The sequence below is a fragment of the Bubalus kerabau genome, chromosome 17, assembly GCF_029407905.1.
Source record: "Bubalus kerabau isolate K-KA32 ecotype Philippines breed swamp buffalo chromosome 17, PCC_UOA_SB_1v2, whole genome shotgun sequence".
Lineage (NCBI taxonomy): Eukaryota > Metazoa > Chordata > Mammalia > Artiodactyla > Bovidae > Bubalus > Bubalus kerabau.
Window position 1 is genome coordinate 55779167 of NC_073640.1, and position 14912 is coordinate 55794078.

General features: G+C 48.0%; 1 protein-coding gene and 1 pseudogene across 1 annotated transcript in view; both read right to left on the reverse strand.

Annotated features, from left to right (window-relative positions):
• Positions 1-14912, reverse strand: part of CEACAM20 (CEA cell adhesion molecule 20) — a 78138-nt gene that overhangs the window by 40871 nt on the left and 22355 nt on the right. The window lies entirely within an intron of this gene.
• Positions 1369-1489, reverse strand: LOC129632675 (uncharacterized; annotated as a pseudogene).

The following is a 14912-nucleotide window of genomic DNA, read 5'->3' on the forward strand; positions in this document are numbered from 1 at the left end:
AGCCACTGGACCTTGCGTATTTCTGCCCAGCGCACGACTTCTCCAAGGGGCTGTCTTGGCTCCAGAGCTCCTCCCCAAGTGGCTGGGACTTTGTCAAGTCAGCACATGGTCTGTGTCCCTCTCTTCTCTCCTGTCACAGGTGTATCTTCCTACCAAACCTCTTGCACTATTGACTTAGTCTTGATGTCAGCTTTGCAGAGCACCCAGCCCGAGGCACACATGGAATGTGCTCAGAACAGTACCTGGCATATTGTTTATCATTGTGATTATAACGTGGAGGCAGGCACATGGGTTCTGGTGCTGGATGGCTGGGTTCAGCTCCAGTGCCCCCTGAGGGGATAACAGTAGTGCCAGAGCCTGTCCCACTTGGGCCCAGCCATCCAGAACTTTCCAGTAAAAAAATCCACCTGCAATGTAGGAGAATCGGGCTCCATCCCTGGGTCGGGAAGATCCCCTGGAGGAGGAAATGGCAACCCACTCCAGTATTTTTGCCTGGGAAAGCCCATGGATAGAGAAGCCTGGGGGGCTATAGTCCGTGGGGTCGCAGAGAGTTGGACACGACTGAGCATGCGCACGTGCCAGGGCTCAACTCTAACGACAGAGGGAGCGAGGAGAGCGGGTCAGCAACCCAGGCAGAGAAAATAGAGGAGAATATTCCATTCTTTTTGTTCTTTTTTTCTGACAGGGAAGTAGGATTTATTGGTGAGCATGTGTAAGGAGGGGACAGCGCCAAGGTTCTAATGAGTGCTGCTGCTGCTAAGACGCTTCAGTCGTGTCCGACTCTGTGCGACCCATAGACGGCAGCCCACCAGGCTTCCCGTCCCTGGGATTCTCCAGGCAAGAACACTGGAGTGGGTTGCCATTTCCTTCTCCAATGCAGGAAAGTGAAAAGTGAAAGTGAAGTCGCTCAGTAGTGTCCGACTCTAGCGACCCCATGGACTGCAGCCCACCAGGCTCCTCCGTCCATGGGATTTTCTAAGCAAAAGTACTGGAGTGGGGTGCCAGTGCAGGATCCGCTATTTATCCAGAGGGCCACGATTAGGGATGTATTTAACCCTTAGGGATGTATTTAACCCCTAGCCATCTCGGATGAGCCGCTTTTCTGCTACCATGTTTCCAAATTCATCCGCCTTAAACTTAGTAAATCCTCATGTCTTGGATCTTCTGGCAGCCAGGGAACTTGATCCTGGCCCTGTGGAGGGCCTCCATCACATGCTCCTTGTTCTGCAGCTTGGTGCAGACAGACATTATGACTAGCCCAATGTGGACACCGGCCACTATGCTCCGGGGCTTTCCAAAGGCACTGCACCTACCTGTCTAGAGCCTAGACTGGGGACAGCAGGCCAGTCATGAGTGTCCACTGGAAAGGGCTGTCTCCAAGGTCCCTTAGGGCAACCGGCTGCGGACTCGGCTGAGGCGGCTGCTGTTTGCAGCCATTGCACAGCAGACCCACCCTTTTTTGTTCTGTCCTCAGCTTCCCAGTCTGAAGCCGCCTTGGGGAAGCAAGAATCTTGGTAACATTCTGAGCTGTCATGATGAAATGGTGCTGCATAATTTTATTACTGAACTGAGACAGCTCTTGGGACAAAAGGCAGTTTCAAGGCCTTTTATTACTGAAGAGGATCTGAAACATTTGCATTTTGCCCGATACTGTGTCCAAAGGGCATGGAGGAATTGTCCTTATAGTTGTCCACAGGAACAAGGAAGGGGTAAAAAAAAAACAAACCAGACATTGGGCCAGCTTGTGCCCCTGGAGTCCTGATACTCCACTTGGTAGACATGGCAATTCCACAGTGGTCATTTCCTGCCTCTCCCTGAACACTCTGGGACAAAAGCCATTAGGTGGGACAGAGTTAGTAGGCAGGGGCTGGGGGAGGGCCGTCTGGCCCAGAGAAGGGAGTCAGAGTCTGCCCAGCAGGAAGGAGACATGGAGGCAGGGAGTAGGCATGGGAGAAGGCCACACATAACATGCAACAGGGTCCATCGAGTAAGCAAATGAATTCACGATTACAGGAGCGGGGTTCTCACTGTCAAAGCGGCGAGGCTGAAACAGGAAGGGAGAAAGCCAACACGACACTGGCTGTGGGCTGGAATTAGACATCAGTGTGAACCTGAGGTTCTCCATAAGTCGTCAAGAGATACAGGTAGACGTAAAAGTGTGTGTGCACTAAACGGTATTGAGCACACAGATATCGGCCTCTAAGTACCATTAACCACTAACAAGAACCAGGGATCTTTGTAGAATGGACTCATTTTGAGGGGACTGTGTGTGTATGTTAGTCTCTCAGTCATGTCTGACTCTTTGAGACCCCATGGACTGTAGCATCTGTCCATGGAATTCTCCAGGCAAGAATACTGGAGTACGTTAGCCATTCCATTCTCCAGGGGATCTTCCCAACCCAGGAATCGAACCTGGGTCTCCTGCATTGCAGGCAGATTCTTCACCATCTGAGCCACCAGGGAAAACCAAGGCAGCAAAAGTTCAAGGTGAGTCTGAGACATCTTGTTATGCCGGAAAGTAAAGACGTGCACGAGGAAGGATGGGGTCATGTCGAGAGGATGCAGAAGTCACCTGACGTCCTCTGGCCTAAAAAGGGATAACTGGGACATCAAAAGAAATCATAGTAACTTGTTCGATTTCTACAGCTGATGTAACCAAGTGCCATACAGTGGCTCAAACAACAGAAACAAATTTGTCTCACAGGCCTGGAGTCCAAGATCCAAGTGTTGGCAGGGCTTGCTCCTTCTGAGGCTCTGAGGGAACATCTGTCCCCTGTCTCTCTCTCAGCTTCCGATGGCTTGCTGGCAATCTTTGCTTTGTTTGGCTTGTAGAAGCATCACCCTGATCTCTGTTTTCATTTTCACAGGGCATTCTCCCCATAGGTCATTGTCCAAATTTCCCCTTTAAAAGGACACCAGTCATGTTGGAGTAGGGACCACCCTACTTCAGTCTGACCTTATCTTAACTAATGATCCTATTTTCAAATAAGGTCACATTCTGAAGTCCTGGGGAGTAAGGACTTCAATAGATTTTAAATTGTGGGGGGGTACACAACTCAACCTGTAATACATGATAGCAGATTGTAATGTAAGGGATCAACAGGAAGCCACAGGTCCATATTGATATATAAATACTGATTTAAATAAATTAATTCACTCAAAAAGCCAATGTGTGATGAGGAACAAGAGATTTATATAGTATCAAAGCACCTCCCCACTAGTTACTTATTCATGACCAAGGGTAAAAGGAGAACCTGTAAAGAGGCCCCATCTCCAGATACAGTCACCTCAGGGTGAGGGCTTCAACATATGAATTTCATGGTCAGGGAGCAAGATTTGGTCCATAACAACTACTTTGCTCCCAAGGAGGGGGACTGAGGGGATGTCATGCTATGGTTCTCAGAGGTCCCCAGCAGTCACCTGCTCATCAGTACCCCTAGGGTTGCCTCCCTTTCCTCCCATGTCCCCACCCTCTATAGGTGCTTCCAGGGATCCCGCAGCCAAATCAACCACATGCCCTTGAATCCTGGTCACAGGCGCTGCTTCTGGGGACTCCAAACTCACCTGGTGCCCCTACCTCCAGCTTTGAACCAGATCTCCAGCCTGGCAGGGAGAGGAGCGGCCAGATGCCACCCTGGCCGCTCCTGGGGTGTGTGCTGCGTCCTAGCATACCCTCCCTTCCTCCTTCCTGTTTTCTTTAAGGGGTGAGCACACCTGTGCAACTTCAGAATCCCAGTCTGGACGCCTGACTGGCACTGGCTGACAAGAGTCTCTTTCCCAGGGAATTTGGGACTGAGACCAAGAGATTCTGGCTCAGCCTCTCAAAGAGAAGTTATGAAATGGGAGCTGGGGACTCCCCTGGCGGTCCAGTGGTAAAGACTCCATGCTTCCACTGCAGGGGGTATAGGTTCCATTCCTGGTTGGGCGATTAACATCCCATGGTTCGGCCAAATAAAATTAAATTAAATTTAAAAAATTAAAAAAAAAAAAAAAACAGAGCTGGAGGAAGCCTGCTTTCCCCATGCCATGCCCTGAGAGACAGGGAAAGCAGAGCTGCAGGAAAGGAGGAGAAAGATGGACAGAGGAGCACACAGGCGAGGTAGTGCAGGGAACTGATGATGCTCTGACATTGTTTCTTTTTCCTTTCTCTTCTGAGGCCTGGCTGAGCCCTCTCACAGTATGTGCTGCGTCCTAGCATACCCTCCCTTCCTCCTTCCTGTTTTCTTTAAGGCATCCTGGGTTAGTGCCCCAGTTACTATTGATGCAAAACAAATTACCCCAACATCGAGCAGCTTGAAACAACCACGTTACTCTCTCTCCCAGTTTCTATGGGTCAGGAATGGAGGAAGGGCTCCATGGGGTGGTTCTGGTTTAGGACCCTTCACACAGGTGCAACTAGCCATGCCACTTCCCACAGGGGTGATATCACTGCTTCTTATTTAAGTCACTACCTTTGGGATTCCCTGGTGGCTCAGATGATAAAGAATCTGCCCACAATGCGGGAGACCTGGGTTCGATCCCTGGGTTGGGAAGATCCCCTGGAAGAGGAAATGGCAACCCACTCCAGTATTCTAGCCTGGAGATCCCATGGACAGAGGAGCCTGGCAGACTACAGTCCATGGGGTCACAAAGAGTTGGACGTGACTGAGTGACTAAGCTCACACACACACACACACACACACACACACACACACCCCTTTGGGAAGCCTGGCATGCTGCAGTTCATGGGGCGCAGAGTCGGACAGGACTTAGCAACTGAACAACCAGCACATTTGGGGGCAATTTGTTTACACAGCAATATATAATAAATACACCTAGAAAGCGGCAGAGCTGACATCTTGGACTGAGATCTAAGACTAGTGTTTTTCTCCCTAGAAAATATTGAAGCTCCAAGCCTGGGGAGGGCCAGGAGACTTTTGGGAGGCTGCAGGTGGTGACGGTTGGGGAAGGCGGCAGGTTTAATGATTTCCTGAAAGGGGAGGATGGAAGTTTTGTGAATTAACCTAAAGCAAGACAGACAAGGGAAGAGAACAGAGAAGATGGTCTAACTCTGGCCTGTTTCTTTGGGAAAGCTTTATTTGCCTTTAGTTTTACTGTAGTTGTTCGTTTCTTTGTAATTCTACCTCATTTTAAAAATTGGTCACTTATTTATTTTTGGCTGTGCTGGGTCTTCACTGCTGTGTGGGCTTTTTCTAGCTGCAGTGAGGTGAGCCGGGGCTACCTCTAGTTGCAGGGCACAGGCTTCCCATTGCGGTGGCTTCTCTTGTCATGGAGGACAGGCTCTAGGGCACTCGGGCTTCCATAGTTGCAGTCCATGGGCTTAACAGTCGCAGTTCCTGGGCTCCAGAGCACAGGCTCAATAGTTGTGGCTCACAGGCTTAGTTGCTCTGCAGCCTGTGGGATCTTCCTGGATCAGGGATTGAACCTGTGTCTCTTGCATTGGCAGGTTCTTTACCTCTGAGCCCCCAGGGAAGCCCTCTACCTAATTTTTAATTAGGAATTAAATTTTACAAATTGACTTATTAATTATGAATTAGATTATCTAATTTCTAATTTTAATTAGGTAAGAGCAGTACAACGAACATCTACATCCCTTTACATCAATTTCATAAATGATTAACATTTTCCACATCAGTTTTACCACACTCCAAAAATTTTCTCATGCATTTAGAAGAGAAGTATGCAGGACCTAAGCAGAGAGTTCAAATTATCACAAAGGATGACGCCCACGTAAGCATGAGCTAGAGCCTGCCAGGGACAGATGCTGCCCTTGATTCCCCTCATCCCCCACCCACCCTCCTCCCCAAAAGCAACTATCGGCATGCTTCTCAAACCACATCGATGGGGCAGGTTTGAAATGAGATTGTTCTCATCATAATCCTTCTAGGGAGGATTAAAGTTTCCTTGGAGAATCAGCAGAAAGCTCTCCAGGCCTCTCTCCTAGCTGAAAATGCAGGTAACACACACCAGTTGCCACTCAACTTGTAGAGATGGCCAGCCCTGAAGCTCACCCCAGAATGAACCTCCGGGAAAAGGCGGAAGCAGGCACAGCTGGCTCCCGGGGGCTCCTGGGAGACTTGGCTCAGGCCGTTCTGCAAGGATCAGCAAGAGTCCTGCCTGGCCTTCCTCTTCCTCCCCTGGGAATCTAGCTGCTTCCCTCTGCAAGTGACCAGAGGATGCCCTTTGGTACGGTTGCTGGCTCTGTCATCTGAGTCAGGGGGCAGACGTGAACAAGCTAGGGTGGGACTGGAGTCAGGGCTGACTGATGGGTTCGTGAGCACAGGTGGGACGTTTTAGAATGTAGATTTTACTTCTATTCAGGCGTGGTGAGGCCAAGAGATCAAGACTCAACTGCCAATGGAAAGATAGGTAATGACTCACAGGTCCCAAGAGGAGGGGGATAAGCCAAGCCCTGAAAGGCCCCATGAGAGAACACTGAGGTTGCTCTCAGGCCTGGGTGGGGAGGTGGGTGAGAGCCTTTATTGTGGTTTATACGGGATGGAACCCCCCGCAGGGTTAAGTCAGCTTAAAATTGGCTTGTTTGAATCATTTCAGTGGGCCCTGAGGCATTAAGGGGCTGTCCCTAGTTGATTGATACCTGGCCCTTGGGTAATGAAGGAAGGCGATATTCGGCCCAAACAGGAGCGTTCCAGAAAAAGAAAGCGGCTGGGGACACGAGTTCTGGGTTGGTTAATTTGCATATGAAAGGCCTGCTAGCAGGCAAGCCTTTTGCTATCTTTAGGAATCAGCCAACTCTGTAGGTTGTCGAGGGTCACCAAGGCCCCAGATGCATCATAATACAGAAAACTTGTAAAATGCGGTTAAAACAATTCATGAGCCAAGAAATCTGTTAAACACTTTCTCTGCGTTAGCTCTTTCAGCCCTGGCAGCGAAATTATGAGGCGTGATCAAATTTATCTGATAAGGACACTGGGAAGGTTTCCCAGTTTGACAACTCAAATTTATTCATGTTGCAGCAGAGGACTTCCGAATCCTCTACGCTGTCTCCCCAAGCAGAAGACTTAAGGTTATATTAGATGTGGGGAAGGGTAGTGTGTGGGTGAAATTTAAATGGTACTTTTTTTTTTTTGCCATCCCAAGCAGCTCGTGGGATCTTAGTTCCCCAACCAGGGACTGAACCCATACCTTAAGCAGTGAGAGCGTGCCGTCCTAACCACTAGACTGCCAGGGGATTGCTGACTCGGTGTACTGACTGACAAAGAAAAGCAGGGCTGTGAGCAAGAGGATCAATAAGGCCTGGGCTGCGAAAAGAATTCAGCGCCCCGTTTCCTTGGAAGCTATGAAATTAAGCTCAGTATGTAACACTGAGCCTGGAGACCCCTTATCTGAAGCTCTGAACCTGGGCTGGAGCTGGAGTTTATGTCTCCAGGTCAGAGTTATTTAGACCCCTCAGGCAAAAATGGAATGTCGCATTCTCATTAGTTTGATTTCAAATGTCCAAGTTTCTGAGAGTCAATTTTAGAGAATGATGCTTCTCCACCTTTTGTCCTTGGAAGTTAATTAACAAAAGCAATTTTACAGATTCACAGATAAATACTATTCAATACCCATTTCACAGATGAGGAAACTGAGGCTCAGCAATATAAGTCTCTTTTTCTAAGTCATGACTGATTCAGCAGCAAACCATACCTATCTGGCTCCAGAGCCTGGAGTCTAATACTTCCCAGACTGCAGTGTGGGCACCAAGAGGGGCGCACTCAGAACCCCCTCCTTCACCCACCCCAGGGCTTCTAATCCATCCCAGACTCCCAAGTGGAAAAAGCTAGACATAAATTTCTTAGTCTTGAGCATGTGTCAAAGTTGATTTCTCACCAACAGTGGGATTGCAGGAGGCAGGGAATGGTGGGAGGCCAGGGTTGGGGGTGGGGGACCAGAAGATAGAGTGAGCCTGGTGGAGGTGGGCAGGGAGAGAGCAGAGCAGCCAGGCACAGTCTTGTTTATTTCCCCAGGATGTCAAAACACCACATTCTCATTAGCGTAGCATTAGATGTGGGAGGACATCTTTAGGCAGAAGACGTTAATTGGAAATAATAAGCAACTTCTGAGAAGCGAAGCCAATCCACCTGAGGCCATGGAGTTGATTCCCTGCTGCTGCTGCTGCTAAGTCGCTTCAGTCGTGTCCGACTCTGTGCAACCCCATAGACAGAAGCCCACCAGGCTCCCCCGTCCCTGGGATTCTCCAGGCAAGAACACTGGAGTGGGTTGCCATTTCCTTCTCCAATGCAGGAAAGTGAAAAGTGAAAGTGAAATCACTCAGTCGTGTCCAAATCTTAGCGACTCCATAGACTGCAGCCTACCAGGCTCCTCCGCCCATGGGATTTTCCAGGCAAGAATACTGGAGTGGGGTACCATTGCCTTCTCCGATTGATCCCCTGCTGCTGTTGCTGCTAAGTCGCTTCAGTCGTGTCCGACTCTGTGCGACCCCACAGATGGCAGCCCACCAGGCTCCCCAGGCCCTGGGATTCTCCAGGCAAGAACACTGGAGTGGGTTGCCATTTCCTTCTCCAGCCCTAGCAGAAGCCAATTAGCAGCCAGGCACCAACAGTCCATCTCCAAAGGGTCAGATGGGGGTCTGTCCGGAAAAGGGGCTCCACGAGCAGTGATCTGTACATTTCTCTAGTGAGTAAAGATGCAGAACACATGGTGGGCTTCAGTTTCAGTTTGGGGACGAAATGTTTTCTTTCTCAGAAGCAAGTAGGAGTGGGACGGTGTTTTGTTTGGGGCAAATTGAGCTTAGAGACTGAGACAGTCTTTGTCAAATATTTTATCTAACAGGTTCACTGTGAGAATTTTAATAATTTCAAAAGCCAGCAGCATACAAGATAATGTAAGTATGTATGTAAGAAGTCAATAAAGAAAGATGGCTCAGACGGTAAAGACTCTGCCTACAATGCAGGAGACTTGGATTCAATCCCTGGGTGGGGAAGATCCCCTGGAGAAGGGAATGGCAACCCACTCCAGTATTCTTGCCGGGGAAATCCCATGGACAGAGGAGCCTGGTGGGTTACTGACCGTGGGGTCACAAAAAGTCAGACATGACTGAATGACTAACACTTTCACTTTTCTGCACATCAGTGACAGATGAACTACACTATTGTTCCAGGCAAGGGAAGATGAAAGAAATATAGTCAAAATTTAGTTGCTGCTGCTGCTGCTAAGTTGCTTCAGTCGTGTCCGACTCTGTGCAACCCCATAGACGGCAGCCCACCAGGCTCCCCCGTCCCTGGGATTCTCCAGGCAAGAACACTGGAGTGGGTTGCCATTTCCTTCTCCAATGCATGAAAGTGAAAAGTGAAAGTGAAGTGGCTCAGTCGTGTCCGACTCTTAGCGACCCCATGGACTGCAGCCTACCAGGCTCCTCCACCCATGAGATTTTCCAGGCAAGAGTACTGGAGTGGGTTGCCACTGCCTTCTCCGAAGTTCAGTTGAGCTGTACCCTTATACAAATTGGTTCTTGGGAAAGGCTGCTTAACCAACCGTGAGATGATGTCCAGCTACCAACCAGGGAAAACAAAAGTCCTTTCATTGCTAGAGCACGTTGCTAGGGGAAAATGTAGGTGTTGGCCGGCAGGATGATCTTTCTCTAGGCTGCTGATGGCTTTTTGCCCCTGAGAGGAAAAGAGTCGCCTCTGCAGTGGCAAAAGCTAAAAACTCAAGGTCTTCAGAGAGTTATTTTTACTTTTTCTCTTTTTAAAATGTGGAGCACAATTGATTAGTTTCAGGTGTACAGAAAAGTGAGTCAGTTATACATATCCACATACCCACTCTTTTTTAGATTTATTTTCCATATTCTACACGGAAATCAAACCAGTAAATCCTAAAGGAAATCAACCCTGAATATTCACTGGAAGGACTGATGCTGAAGCTCCAATACTTTGACCACCTGATGGGAAGAACCAACTCATTGAAAAAGACCCCAATGCTGGGAAAGATTGAAGGCAAAAGCAGAAGGGGGCGGTAGAGGATGAGATGGTTAAATAGCATCATTAACTCAATGGACATGGATTTGAGCAAACTCTGAGGGATGCTGAAGGACAGAGGAGCCTGGCGTGCTGCAGTCCACAGGGTATCAACAGAATTGGACATAACTTAGCGACTGAACAACCACCACCAGCATTTAGGCCATTAGAGAGTATTGAGTAGAGTTCCCTGTGCTCTACACCAGGTTCTTAGCAGTTTTTTATTTTATATATAGTAGTGTGTATATGTCAATCCCAGTCTCCCCATTTATCCCTCTCCTCTTTATCCCCTGGTAGCCATAAGGTTGTTTTCTACATCCATGACTCTACTTCTGTTTTGTAAGTTCATTTGTACCCCCTTCCCTTTTTTTCTTAGATTCCGTAGAGAGATTTATTTAGATCAGCAAAAGGTAGCTTTGTCCAGACCGGACACTCTTGGATGGTCCTCGTAAATTCTGCGCGTTTATACTCTAAACACCCGATGCCCACAGTTGCCTTTTCACCTGTTCTTATTGACAAGCCCCCAGTGGGGTCTCCAAGCTACTAGTGCTTATCAGCAACCACAGATGTGGAAGATGCCATCCTGACATCTGATTTCATTTTTACCTCAAAATAGTACCTTCATCCTTGAAAACAACTTCACTCTTAAAAACAACTTCATTTTTGCCATAAACAAGTGGATCTGAAATCGTATCATAATCACTACACTGCAGACAGACCGGCTGGACCCAGGGTCTGGTACTTCACCACTAGGCACCGCATCCACCTGGGCTTCACCCTCCAGCCTAACAGCCTGCAGCTGCTGGCTGGGGAATTTGCCTGAAACAAGCCCCCGGCAGACGGTTTCCTAAAGATCCAACCCACTCGGCAGTTTACCTATAACTCACACCCTCTTGAAAGGGTTTTTTTCATTCTTTCGTTTTTCTAGGTTCTTTAAAAAAACAATGTGATACTGAATTAACAGCGCTGACTATATCAATTTCCTGATTTTGACAAGGTGCTATTGTTATGTAAAATGTGAGCCTTGAGGGAAAGCTGGGTGTGACACAACAGAAACTAAATATTTGGTCTTTGACCCCAGTTCCTGGCACACAGTTCCTGAAACCTTCAAAGTGAGAGTGTTCTGTGTAGGCAACTGAGGTGATTGGTTATTGGGGGTCCCTAGAAAGCCGGGGGAAATATAAATAACCTCAGATATGCAGATGACACCACCCTTATGGCAGAAAGTGAAGAAGAACTAAAGAGCCGCTTGATGAAAGTGAAAGAGGAGAGTGAAAAAGTTGGCTTAAAGCTCAACATCCAGAAAACAAAGATCATGGCATCTGGTCCCATCACTTCACGGGAAATAGATGGGGAAACAGTGGAAACAGTGTCAGGCTTTATTTTGGGGGGCTCCAAAATCACTGCAGATGGTGACTGCAGCCATGAAATTAAAAGATGCTTACTCCTTGGAAGGAAAGTTATGACCAACCTAGATAGCATATTCAAAAGCAGAGACATTACTTTGCCAACAAAGGTCTGTCTAGTCAAGGCTATGGTTTTTCCAGTGGTCATGTATGGATGTGAGAGTTGGACTGTGAAGAAGGCTGAGCACCAAAGAATTGATGCTTTTGAACTGTGGTGTTGGAGAAGACTCTGAGAGTCCCTTGGACTGCAAGGAGATCCAACCAGTCCATCCTAAAGGAGATTGGTCGTGGGTGTTCTTTGGAAGGACTGATGCTGAAGCTGAAACTCCAGTACTTTGGCCGCCTCATGCGAAGAGTTGACTCATTGGAAAAGACTCTGATGGTGGGAGGGATTGGGGGCAGGAGGAGAAGGGGACGACAGAGGATGAGATGGCTGGATGGCATCACCAACTCGATGGACGTGAATTTGAGTGAACTCCGGGAGTTGGTGATGGACAGGGAGGCCTGGCATGCTGCAATTCATGGGGTCGCAAAGAGTTGGACACGACTGAGCAACTGAACTGAACTGAGAAAGCATCAGGATAGGGGCTGGTCACCAGAAAGACCAAGGCACGATTAGAGGGGTCAAACTTTCTAACCCTAACCCTAAACTAACCCTAACCCTCATCCCACCTTGGACCTCTGGGGAAGGGACAGGGGTTAGAGGTTGAATGAATCACCAGTGGCCAATGGTGTAATCAATCATGCCTGTGTGATGAAACTTGCATAAAAACCCTAAGTGACAGGATTCAGACAGCTTCTGGGTGGGAGAGGACATCAAGTTTCTAGGAGGGTGGTGCTCCCAGAGAGGGTATGGAAGTTCTGCACACACATACCCCATACCTAGCCTTATGCATCTCTTCTATTTGGGTGTTTCTGAGTTGCATCCTTTATTAAAAAAAAAAAAAAAAAAAAAGAGAGACATCCCTGGCAGTCCAGTGGTTAAGGCTCCATGCTTCCACTGCAGGGGGCATGGGTTCCATCTCTGGTCAGGGAACAAAGATCCCACATGCCCCGAGGTTCAGCCATAAAATACTAATAATAAACCACAAAATGCAAGTTAAGTGCTCCCTGAGTTTTACAAGCTGTTCTGGCAAATGACTGAACCTGAAAGGGAGGAGGCTGTGGAAACCCCCAACCTTGTAGCCAAGTCTGAGTGAAGTTCAGCTAACTTGGGGACCCAATGCTTGCTACTGGCATCTGAAGGGAGGGCAATCTTTTGGGCTGAGCCCCTAACCTGTGGAGTCTGACTGACTCTGGGCAGCTGTTGTCATAATGAACTGCAGCACTCTAGCTGGTGTTAGAAACTCAGAGACAGTATGAGAAAAGAAAACCACACATTTGGTATCCGTAGTATTGTGAGTAAAAACATCTCAGTAAGTAAAGGGTGCATACAGGAACGCTTGCTCCTATTTCTGCAACTTCTTTTGAGTTAAACTATTTCAAAATGAAATGCTATAATTTTTTAAAAAAATATGTGAAGGGCACTTGGATTTAATTTTTCACTTACAATAAACTTTTTTTCAAATTTGCAGCTTTTTGCAAAGGACAGCATTATATTACACACCTCTCTATTTTATCTACCCTGGCACGACTTTGTGGACTTTTGAAGCAATTCGCCTAACCACCTTTCCTTTCGAAAATAAAATTTAAATTTAGCTTTCATTGTCCATTAAATGTAATGTAAAATTTTACAACACTCAGATGCAAATACATTCCAGAGGGGTTGAATGTAAGGTAAGCCACTCATTCAGAGAAGTCACCCAAGATTTAGAAGCAGAAGTTCAGAACCTAGAACCTGCCTCCTTTGGGTAAGTGGAGGTGTTGTCTGCAGACCAGCTCAACCTAAACCTGTATAATGAAAGCAAACATTTATTGAGTGCCTACTGTGTGCCAGGCACAGTTTTAAGAGCCTTATTGGATTAACTCACTTAATCTTTACATCAACCCTGTTGCTGTTTAGTCACTAAGTTGTGTCTGACTCTTGCAACCCCATGGACTGTAACCTGCCAGGTTCCTCTGTCCATGGGATTTTCCAGGCAAGAATACTGGAGTGGGCTGCCATTTCCTTCTCCAGGGGATCTTCCTGACCCAGGGATTGAACCGGAATCTCCTGCATTGGTAGGCAGATTCTTTACCACTGAGCTACCAGTGAAATGTCAACTCTAGGAAGAAGGTATTAGTAGTTTTACAAGATCACACAGCCAATGTGTGATAAGACTGAAATCTGAACCCTGGCCATCCAGCACAAGATCTTCACCACCCTGCTACAGAAGCAGGCTGAGTCACGGGCCTGGCTTCAGACTGTGGTCATGTGTGGTCCCTTCCAAGTCCCTCACCAGACTTCACTGCATCCCTGTTTGCCTGGTATCCCTGGAAACGGACTCTGAGACAGGAAGCTGCATGTGAGAGGTCTGCCGGGACAGTGTTTTCAGGTCCAGCCTTGTGAGGTGGTAGGGAAGGCAGGGTTGGGTGGAGAGAGAAGCTGATCTACTGTGGGAAAAAAAGGCAGGCCTCAGACCACTCTGAGGCTCCACAGGGAGCTCAAGTTGAGACCAAAGAGTTACTGTGGGTTGAGCTGTGTTCCCACCAAGAAGATGAAGTTCCAGATTCCCAGGACCTGGAGTGAGTGTGAACTTATTTGGAAATAGGGTCTTTGCGCTCATCAAGCTGAGGTCATTAGGGTGGGCCCTCATCCATTAGGACTGTGTCCTTATAAAAGGAGGAGCATCCAGATGGAGGGAGCAGACCGGGCAGAGGACAGCAGTCTACTCTGAGTCAAAGCATGGCTGGGCATGGTGCGGTAACAAACATTCAGGCAAGGGGGTGGCCAAAGGAGAATGAGTGTGGTGGGGAGGGGTGGTGAGAGATGAGGGCAGAAAGCTAACTGTGAAGGTGGGGTGAATGTGTCGGTGAGGTGAGGACTTGATATTTACTCTGCTTGAGAGGGAGCAGAACAAGACACAACTTCGGTTTTAATGGAATCCCTGGGGCTATATGAGGAGGAAAGATGGCGGGGCAAAAGGGCAATTCAGGGAGATGGGGGAGACTGTGATGACCCAGACCATGGGGGACAGGGCCCAGACCAGGGTATTTCTAGTTTCATGAAACTGGAACGACCCAGGTGCCCATCAGTAGAGGAGTGGATAAACAAATGATGCAAACTCCATACAATGGACTGCTATGCAGCCATAAAAAGGAATAAGCTATTGATAACTCAGTAACATGGATAAATCTCCAAATTGTCATGCTGAGTAAAAGAAGTCAGGCGGAAGCAGAGTATCTGCTGTGTGATTCCACTTACATAAAAGATGAGAAAATGTAAACTAACCTATAGTGACAGAAAGCTGACCAGAGGATGCCTGGGGTGTCAGGGACGGGGGGACCCACAGGGAAAGCAATGGGAAATTCAGGAGATATTCTGGAGGTAGAGTTAACAGGATTTGATGACCTACTGGGTCAAGTAGTATGAGACAGAGAGGTGCTG